Below are 11,913 nucleotides of genomic sequence, written 5' to 3'. Positions count from 1 at the left end.
GTTTATTTATTTATTTTAATTTTATCCTAAAGGTAACATGGAGTCAATAGATTTTAATAAATAGTATTGAAAAATAGCCAGACAGATGCTTTAGGAAAATCATTCTTTGTAGCTGAGCAGAGATAAAATAGAGTTAGAGATGTAATGCTGGAAAAACTGAGCAAGATAGAGATTAGAGAGTATTTAATACAGAATTTATTAATTGGAGAGATTTACTGGGACCAATGGGATCCATGGTTAGTCCCAGGGCTGAATGAGACTATCATCTCAAAGAATCCAGCACTGAATATCCGATACAGGATTTTTTATAGGGTAACAAGAACAATGACATAATGGGGGAGGTACCTGGATGGAGATGACCTAATGGGGGGAGGCACCTAGGATAAGTTGATGGAGGGAGGTACTGGAGAGGCTCCTGATATTCTAATGATGTCTAAAATGAATAAAGACCTTTATCCCATCAAACATTAAGAGGGAATAAGTATGGCCTAAGGTCTAAGATGTAAGATTTTTATCCTAAAATTAAAAGGGAATGGTTATAATCTGAGGCAGAGTAACTGAACAGGACAATTAGGGAAACTGGGTCAGGACATTAAAAAGAAAACTATGGCACAATGGAGGCTTTGAGTGGTTTAGGTGTGAGGTAATGAAAGTTTGTGTCTGGGTAGGTTAAGATTGTGAGCCTGGGTTATTGGGAGAATGCTGCTATCCTGGACAATAAAAAGAAAGATGTGGGTCTTATGAGCAGACCCTATAAGATGTTTGTTTGTTTGTTGGCAATTTGACTTTAAGATACCTTTGGGATATGTAGTTTAAAAAGTCCAACAGAATGTTGATCTTTAGGAGAGTGAGGAGGGTTGGATATTTAGATCTGAGAATCATTTGCATAAAGGTAATAATTGAAACCATGGAAGCCGATGATTGTATAAAGAGAGAAGGGAATCAAGGCTAGGACAGAGCCTTGGAGAAAATGAATGATTAGTGGGAATGGCTTAAATGAACATCCAGAAAAAAAAAAAAAAAAAAAAAAAACCTAAGGAGAAAATAGTCAAATAAGGAGGGGAATGACCAATAAAGAATTATGTTATAAAAACCTAAAGAAAAGAATGTGAGCTTTTGTAGAAGCAGATGATAATCAACAATATCAAGAGGCTGAAAAAAAAAAGAAAAAAGGACTTATTTGAGGAAAAAGCCATTAGATTTGGAACGAGAGCATTAGTAATTTTGGAGAAAACATATTTAGTTGAACAGTAAGATCAGAGGGCAGATTGCAAAGGGTATGTAATTAAAGGAGTACAGAGGAAGTGGAAGAAAAAATTATAAATGTATATTAAAGGGGAAGAGAAATAATAATAATTAGCATGTTTGATATGCCCTTTGATCTTATATCATTCTGTTAGTTTTCTATGTATCTTGGATACAAGACTATTATCAAAGATATTTGATATATTAATTCTTTTTATACTACTGCTACTACAAAGTTAGCATTTATATAGCACCTACTATCTGGGAATATGCTAAGTGCTTTACAATTCCTCCTTTGTTCTCTCCCATTAGATTGGAAGCTCCCGGAGGCCAGGAACTCTCTCTAGACTTTGTTTTGTATCTCCAGCTCTTAGTATGGTATCTGGCACATAGTAGGTACTTACTAAATGTGTATTGCTTGATTAACACAATAAACCTGGAAGATAAATGATGTTGTTATTCTCATTTTCCAATTGAAAAAACTGAGGAAAACAGGTGATAAGTTTCTGAGGTTGAATTTGAATTTGAATTTGAAGTCTTCCAGATGTCAGGCTCAGTACTCTATCTTCTGTATCAACTGATTTGAGAGCAACTAGCAACACCTACTTTTAGATAATTCTCCAAATCCCAAGAAGACAACTGATTTCATCTTTCTTCAGGCTTTTTGAGAAAAACTTAAGAGGCAGTGTTTTTAGTAGTATTGATCTTGGACATCAATCTGATATGATATACTTCCCAAATGGGGCACACAATTTCCCCTTACATAGATAAGGACTCTAGAAAAGTGGACTCTGGCCTAGGAAGAATGTATGGCCATAATTTCAATGCACTGGTTCTAGTTACTGAAAATATTTTCCCTCCTACTATGGAGTATTCATGACATTCCTCCTAGATAGAGCTCTGTTAGGCTCTGAGGGTCAATTTCCTTGTGGAGTCCTTGGCATGTCTGATTTGTCTCAGTTCCCAGTGTAGATGCTGATATCAAGTATTGTTGTTCCAGGATTGATTACCATCTTCTGCTTCCTAAAAAAGCTCACATTCTTTTCTCTAGGTTTTTATACTATAGATCTTTATTGATTTCCCTCCCTATTTGATCATTTTCCCCTTAGTCTCCTTTTCTAGACACTCATCCACGCAATTCCCACTAATCACTGATTTTTCCCAAGGCTCTATCCTGGCCTTGATTCCTTTTTCTCTTAACTACTGCCATCCAGTTTTGTTGTCCTGATGGACATTATAAACAAAATCAATAGAAATTCTAGAAATTTTGAACTTTTGAATTTTATGAGGCTGTCTGTCACCTGGTCAGTGGCAGAGGAGCAAAGGAGAAAGACTCAATCATCTTACTCATGTAGGGAACTTCTCACTCAGAAGTTCTTCACCATTGGATTTGATAAATGCCAAACTGTTCTCCTTCTGAAATATGAAAATCTGAAGTAACTTACTGGATTAAACATAGGTTCAAATATATATTTGATTCAATTAATTGCAAGATGTTTACTGTGTACTTTTATCAAATGTTATCCCCTGATTAAAGTACTTAACTCCTCCCAAACTATTCAAGGAATAGCTTTCACTCTACCTTGACTTCAGATAGCTTTACTTGCAATGAAAAAAAGCAAGCTGCTTTTCACTAGAGCAAATTCATTGACCCAAATTTATTACATCCTTCCTCTTATCCCTTATTCCAAGAATTTTAATCAAATAAATACTATCATTGCTCCTAAAAGGGCTCTTTAAAGAAATCAGAAATAACGAATACATGGAGGAATATTAAACGATCATAAGTATGCTGTGTCAGTAAAATAAAATGACAATACTACTGAAGTTAATTTTTATTTTTAATGTCATGCCAATTAAATTACCAGAGATCTTTTTATAGAACTTGATAAAATAATAATATAATTCATTAAAAAAAAAAGATCTAAAATATCAAGGGAAATAAAAAGAAGTTTGAAGGAAAAATGGCCCTTTTAGCCATGAGAAAAACATTTGGTGTTAATTAAAGAATAGAGAAGCACAGATTAGATAAAGGAAAATAATAAACAATCAACTCAGTCATTCAGTGTTTGATAAAACTGAAAAAAAAATTACATAGAAAAAAACTTCATGTAATAAAAATCATTTGGAAATCTGGAAAGCAATTCATTTAATAAAAATCATTTGGAAATCTGGAATGCAATCTGGTAGAAACTAGCCTTAGACCAACACATTACACCACATTCCATAAAATAGAGTGGATATGTGATCATAACATTAAAAATAATAATATATAAAAATAAGAAAAGCAGGTTGTAGATCTCTCACAGTTATGAAACGCTGTTTGCTTAATCAAATAAGGATAGGTCAATGGCAAAGAATAAAGCAGGTAATTCTGATTACATGGAACTGAAAAGCTTCTTCACATACAAAATTAATGTACCTAGGATAAGAAAGGAAGCTGTTGAAAGGGGAAAAATTATTTTTATCCAATTTCTCTAACAAGTGTTTTGTATTCAAGATATGTAGTCTCTTTCTCTTTAATACTTACTCTCTCTCTCCATATTGTTGAGAAATATCTGTATACATATATGCATTTTTAAGATATGGATACTATATGGCATCTGTACATTATGTATGTATGTAAGCATGTATATACATATATACACACACATACAAATACACACACATACAACCCTACCCATTCAAACTAGGTAAATGGCTAAAGGGTATGAACATATGAATAGGCAGGTCTCAAAAGAAGTATTCACAAAGTATTCCCAAACAAATAGAAGAATGTTCTAAATTACCAATAAAAAGAGAAATTCAATTCAAAAACCTTGAAGTTTTAACCTCACACCATACAAATTAGCAAATTTGCTGGAAAATAATATTGGTCAATATCAGGAGGAAATGTTAGGTATGCTAATATGTTGTGGTGGAGATATCAAATATTATAATCATTTTAAACAATTTGCAATTATACCAGTAAACATGACTAAACTGTATCCCCTTTGAATCAGAAACTGTATTCCTGAATTTATATTGCAAAGAAACTATTCATAATACAAAAGTCTTCTTATACAGCAAATTGCAGCACTTTTGTGATAGAAAAGAATTGGAAACAAAAGAGATGTCCATCAATTGAAGAACAGTTAAGCAAATTGTGGTTCATGAATATAATGGAATATTATTGTTCTCTAAGAAATGATGTGATGAATCCAAAGAAGCATGGAAGGTCTACATGATATGATGAAGAGTGGAGTAAGCAGAGCTAAGGAAATAATAGACAAAATAACAATAACATAAATGAAAAAAAATGACATAAAAATTAAAAATAAATGTGAAAAATTATAAACATCAAATATAAGTTGAATAATTAGATATGAAAAAATTCCCCTATCCATTACTTTCATGGAGGTGAGAGGTTCATTAGTAATTCACATTAAAAATATTTTCATTTTTTTTATTGTGTTTTTCAATGTTGTGCTATTTTTTTTCTTCTTTAAAAATATTATTTCTTGTATTGGATGAGTCTCTGAAAGGGGAAGGAAAGAGCATAGATATTAAGGATAACAATGATGGTATAAGAAACAGAAGATCAATAAAAAATAATTTTTAAAAGCACCTTTTGATAATTTTTCAATGGATTCATTTATCATCCCCATTACTTCTCAGACCTACATACATTTTCCTGTTATGAATCTCTTACACATGTTTTTCTACCACTATTAGAATGTAAGTACCTAGAGGACAGATATTGTCTCACTTTTGTATTTTTATCCTTAGAATCTAACACAGTACTTATCATACAGTACACTAAATATTTGGCAAATGCTTTTTTAATCAATCATCCTTTTTTCCCCCCATTTATTTGTTCTTTATTAGTAAGATTGTTTCAGAGTTTATTATTGCCCATTGGTATAATTTGGTAATCATCTTTGTATGTGAAAGATTGAATGATTTTAAAAACTGACTTCCAAAAGTAGTAACTTTGATGATCTTACTTAATATTTCCTGAAGCACTCTCTCCCTTCTCTAAATTTTTATACTTATTCTGTGCTCTCCTGTTATTGTCTTAATCCTTTAAAGATCTTCTATTTCAACACTGTGGTCAGGACACTCTCTCCATAAATGCCGACATTACCAATCTCTGTTGTCTTAGTCTTCATGAGTTGGGGAGGTGAGGGGTGACTAAAAAATCCTGCACCATTCTGTTGATAATCATCAGCTTGTATGACACATATCTAGCTCATTTTATTCCAAAGTTGAAGCCTTTCCAGTTTTCTAGAATCATCCTAAGTCTATACTCCAGTGGCATATCTTTCTAGAGCCCAGTCACATCAATATGAAGTATTTTTTTTTTTATCTTTAAAGAGAATTGTTATCTTAAACTTATGCTTAAATGTGATGTTGTTAAAGTCTACATTTTATCTACCCAACTTAATTGTAAACTCCTTGAGGACCAGGACAGTGTTTAATACTTTTGTTGTTTCCTAGAGCATCTTTCTCATATTAAATGCTAAATAAATACTTACAGGCTGGATTTATTTATATGGAGTCCACTGAAATCCATGTTTTGTAAATTTTATACATCTCCAAGGGTAAATGTTCTTGTCTTGCTCTTCACCACATAGATTTCAAGTTGTCAAATATAATTTAAAACAAAGAGGTTTCAAAACAAAAATACTTTGCCATTCCAAATGTTTTTGTCATGGGCATCTCTTATACTCTCTTGTGCAATGAACAGCTCTAAGACCTTCCTCTATATAAAATGTGATTTCTTCTAAAACCTCAACATCCATCTCTCAATACTATCACCTATAAGCAAGACAGGACTTACCTATAAGCCAGATAGAACCTGGGATAATATCTAGTGTGTTTGCACTTGCATATGTGTGTGAGATCTATGTAGATTACAGGGGCATTCACATGAGTTTTCTATATTGGCTCAAGGGAAGGAATAAATAAATATCTCTTAAATCCCATCCATCCTTCTCCAAGGGAGGTTTTAATTTTCTCATGAAGAGGAGCATGAAAAAGGGAAACTAAACTATCTCCTTTCAAAAAGAGGGAACTAAGGCATAATTCTCTACTCTATCTGTCTTTCCTCCCCCCACCACTGACACAAACAAATTACTCATCTAGGGGAAAGAAAAGTGATATTTCACTTCAAACTGCTCTTCTGATCACTATCTTTTAAAAAGGAAGAAGTATCCCAGGATTATATCCCATGAGATATGTTATATTTGTTAAATGCTACAGGATTTAACTCCCATCTATTAAATATTAGTTGTAATAATACCATGGCAAATATCTAATAGTGATTATATCAATTTATTAAACTAAATATAAAATAGAAATCATAAAACTTATACAGAGACAGCTAGGTGGCTAAGAGAAAAGATACTGGCTCTGGAGTTAGGACAACCTAGGACACTTAGTCATTGTAACCTTGGACAACTCATCTAACTTGTGCCTGCCTCATTTTTTCAATTGTAAAATGTAATCTGCAAAAATTGTAAAACTGTAACATTAAAAATAGTATGTACCTCCCACTTGTGTGAAGATCAAATGAAAATATTGGTAAGGCATTTAACACAGTGTTTACACATAGTAAGCACTTAAATACTTACTCTTTACCTGCTCCCTATTATCCAATTTACAAAGTGAATGAGTTCTACTAAGATTGAGATACCTCAACTCAACTGAAAATTTCCAAAATCTCTAAGATTCAAGATGAAAATAAAAGTATGGTAAGATTTCAGTTCCTCTAAATGTTGGCTTTTCTAACCCTGTATAGTTTGTGCCCTCCCTTGAATTAAGATTTAAGAGGAAAAAATATTTTTCTTTTCCAGTCTTTCACCAAGTCTGCTCCTCATGGACTAAGATTAGCCATTCTCTCCACCAAGGAGAATTTTATGCAAATGTTCCTAACTTGCTAGATTCTAGTTCAGCATATATGTTAGAAGGGAATTTGACTTTTCCATAGTATGTTCATGGATGCATTAGCTCCTGGCCATGTTCTTTTTTTTTTTTTTTAATTTGCAAGATGCAAGAAAACTCAGGTATCCAGAAAGTAATATTGTACTAACAATACAAAGTGAAGCAGCATACTAATTCTATTTAGATACTAGAAAGAAATCTGACTCCAAAAATAATTTTTGAAAAACTTTAGAAACATCTTGTGGAGTTTAATTATGATTCTTTTTGTATGGCATAGAGGCCACCATTAATTCTCAAAGATTAATTATACAGCTAAACCACATACTCTGGTCACTAATACCAACTTCAGAAGATTTTGCATAGAGCCCAGTTATGGACTGAGTATATGTTGTTAGAGGACCAGCCCCACTATGATTAGACATATTCCTAAAGAGAAATTTTTTCAGGTGATATTTTAATTTGATGTATTTTCTTTTTTGCATAGGGCACATAATAAGAAAGGTTATAGTCCTAGGTAGTACAATGCATAATGTTCTGGGATTTGAGTCTAAAAGATCAATCAAATTTTGCCTGACACCCTCACTATAATTTCTCTATCCTGGGCCCTCATATATCCTCATATCATGAAAATAATAATAGGAATTATCTCACAGTGTTGTTGTGAAGATTAAGTAACATATATAAGCTTATGAAAATCATAAAATATTACATAAATGTCAATTGTTAGTGTGATTATTCTCACTAAATCCATTATCTAAACCGGTGGACAGCATGTTGACAAAAGTAAAGTTTGGGGGTTTTTTTCTGTTTTTTGTTTGTTTGTTTGTTTTGTTTTGTTTTTTATACGCAAAATGTTTCCACATACTATAAGCTGACAACCATCAATCAAAACTTTGGAGAACTCACTTCCATGAATTGAAATATCATAGTAATTTCAGCATATCATTTAGCTGTCTAAGGAAACTTAGTGATCTACTTTTGAAATGGTATAATCATGATAAAATATAATTAAAAAATAGTTTTCATACCAAATGAAAAAATGACTACAGAAATTTCATTTTCATTTGTAATTCTTTAGACAATTTTTTTAAACAAGAAAGCTGTTCAGACAGATGAATAAAGAAAGGGAAATGAAGAATTTCCTTGGTATCTAAAATAAAATTGGTAAATGGTATCAATATTTTCATTTGAGAAAGGCACTACCACTCTAAAATTATTTTCGTAATTCACTTAAAAATAGAAATTTTCATGTAATTTTGAATGGGTTATTACTCATGCCTAGCAGCATTTCTTCCTTAAAATTCAATGGCATGGTAGAAAATGCTAAAGATTTTTCTGCTCCATGCCTTTCCATGATATTTTAGTATCACAACCCATTCTTTCACTAGAAGATCAGGGTCTTGCCTTCATTTATCTGTTGGGAAGTAATTTCTTTCCTCCTCACTATAGTTGGACAATTAACTTTTGGCCAGAAGGCTTGAAACTCCATTGGGAGACAGGAAAACAATTCATACAGTAACCAAAATACTTATGACTAGCTCCTAAAATATTTTCCCAAATTAGATTTCCCTTCATACAGTCTGCTTTGTACAGTAAATATTTAAAGAGGCTGCTCTTTGAAGTAAAACAGGTCAGTCTAATTTCAGATAATTGTGGTCAGTGCCCAGGCATTTCTATCAGTATAATGCTTCAGTGCAATGAAGTACAACATGACACAGATGACTCTTTGTGATTCTGAATCCAGGATTTAGTTCATGAAAGAGATCAACATTACACACACCCACCCACACACACACCCACACCCACACCCACACACACACACACAATGGCTTCAATATGCTCATTATGAACATGGGTTGTATACTTTTTAATATGGAAGTAGCTATTCAAAGTTGCCATCCTTTTTTTTATAGAAATCTATACATTTCACTTTCCCAAAGAATGGCTTAGTCATATACTGCTAGAAAAGGAAACAAGTGATATGCATGTTTTCCTTAACTGAAAACTATCAGTTCCTTATAAGTGTGTTGTCTAACTTCATACAGACTCCAGGTTCCAAACAACCTATAGAAAATAGAATTTCCATGATTAATGTTGCACTGAAGAAAAATATTAAACGTTTCTCCTGTAACTTAATTATTTTTCAGGTCTGAAGTCCCAAAATTACAACAGTCTCAGTCAACTAACTTAATTAAGATCTTTGCTTATTGTAGATAAAAAAATAATAGAATCACATAATTTCTACTTTTTCAGGAACAGATATCAACAGCAATTACACCCCCAAAAGCAACCTCACTACTTCATACCCAACACAGGTTGAGGTCAAGTTGTGAAGGACTTTAAATGCAAAATAGAGGGGTTTATATTTTAGCCTTAGACAAATAGGGAGCCATTGTAGTTGACTAAGTAGGAATTTGACATGATTAGATATGAGCTTTAAGAAAATCACTTAAACAACTTTGTGGAAGTTGGCTTAGAATGAGAGAGACTTGAGGTAAAGAGACTAAGTATTGTATTACTATTGTAATAGTCCTGTTGAGAGTTGATGAAAGCTTGTATGAGGGTAACAGTTATGGGATTGGTGAGAAGGCAGAAACAACAAAATTTTGTAACACATTGCATATATGGAATGAGAGAATACCTGAACAGTGATCTTATATATGGAGATCAGATGAAACATTAAACCACTGAAATAAAGATAGGAATGATAGCTTGACTACTTAGCTATGTAACCATTAAACATCAGAACTATAAGAGCAAAGCATAAGACTAAAAGTTGAAAATTTTGATTCCTAGCACCAGTCCAGTTTATTTGCTCATTATGCAATTCAGAGATTGGTTTCATCAGTAAAATCAAATCATGCCATTAATGACCTAGCATAAAAGTTTACAGGGAATAAATGTTATAAATGATAGGCATTTTGCATTTGCATGTGATAAATACCGCAAAATAATTCCAGAAGGGTAAAGATTGGTCCAAGTTACTGCCTACAAAAAAAAAAAAAAAAAAAAAAAAAAAAAGACTAAAGGTCAAGCCAGGAAATCATAAATTCATATTCTAGGAAACATTTGGAAAGATTAAGATGCCTATTTATCATCGTTGACTTTCTAGTGAAAACTCTTTCCCAAGTTACACAATTTTACAATTAAGTCAGCCAAATAATCTCAACCAAGAGCTTCCCCACCTAATCATAGTTATGCTCACCTGACTGGAACCAGTGTCAGCTTTGAGGCAGTGGCAGAAAGAGGCCAGGAATGTAGCCCCTATAACCATTGGCATTAAAACTTGAAGCTCATGTGCTCCGAACCAGATTATAACTCCCTTACCACCCAGAGCATCATGAAGTTGAATAGATAGAATTACTAATCTTCTCCCTCCTTTCTTCCTTGAAACCTGCCCTTGATATTCATGTTGTCCTGATTTATTTCACTGACATAAAAAAATGTTGGGCCTAGGAGAACCACACCTAATGAGATTTGCTTTGGCAACTGAGCCTTCAAGGACTGACTGAGGCCATGGACTCTCTTGGGGGAAGTTGCCTTAGTAGGCAAGAACATTTCAGGGTAGTAGAACATTCATATCCTCTTAAGGACTAAACCAATCATCAAGTGTGGCCAATATATTCTGTACATTTCTATGCTTAAAGTTTTTAGGTTTTGTTTTTGTTCTTAATTTTTACTTTTTTCCACATATAACATATGATTTTATAATCACATTTTTTGTGTGTGTATATATATATGCATATAAATTATATATTTGTATAACATTACTATTATTTTTTAAAATAACGAAAATAGACATTTATTTATAGTAGCTGACAATTTCAAAAGGGCTTTATTTATACTAGCTCGTGAGTCTCACAACAAACAACTCAGTAAAATTGTAATACAGGCAATATTATTTCCAATTTATAAATTAGTGCATTGTGGCATATATAATCTTTCAATCATACATGATCCTATAACAAGTGAAAATCAGAAGCAGAATTCAGTAAGTTTTTAGCTGAATCTTTCTAGAATATTTAACAAAGCCCCAGAGGATTGTAATAGAGTTTGATATTCACCCTTTCCTTCTCTTTTGAAAGAGACAGGTATAAAGAACAGGTCACCCATGCTAATATATACTCTGAGGGAGTATATCCATTGTCTCTTCCCCTTACACTCATGGCATAGGTCAATATGAATGAAGACACCAGGTCTGTACTGTATTATCATACCCAGCTCATAAGTTAATTCTCACATAGAAAAATGCCTTTACAGAAAAGTCCATTTTATCATGCAGACCTTTCACTATTTCAGTCACAAAGGAAATTACTGTGTAAACCTAAAATATAAGAAAGAATATGCCAAACAAAATCAAATCCTCTTGATAAAAGTGGCTTACCATTATCTATGTGTCAAATATTATCATGTCATGGATTTATGGCTAGCAATAAATATTTGAAATTATTTCTTTCAATAGAGGTTTGGACCTCATAATATTGTGTAATTTCTGTGCCCAAATGGCTCTGAATTGGTTCACAGGCACTAAAGGTAATGAGAAAATATAGAGTCCAGTGACCACATCTTCTCCTTCTCCTGAGTCATAACAAATGAAATAATAACTATTTCCTTCTCCATGTCAAATAGTCATAGGTTTAGAGAAAAAAAAGGGGCTCTAAGGTCATTTAATCACATTATTTTACAGATGAGGAAACCAAGGCACAGAAAAAGAGTAGTTTACCCAAGGTCATATAGGTAGTA

Source organism: Sminthopsis crassicaudata, chromosome 1 (genome assembly GCF_048593235.1).
Source record: "Sminthopsis crassicaudata isolate SCR6 chromosome 1, ASM4859323v1, whole genome shotgun sequence".
Taxonomy (NCBI): domain Eukaryota; kingdom Metazoa; phylum Chordata; class Mammalia; order Dasyuromorphia; family Dasyuridae; genus Sminthopsis; species Sminthopsis crassicaudata.
This window is presented reverse-complemented; position numbering follows the sequence as displayed.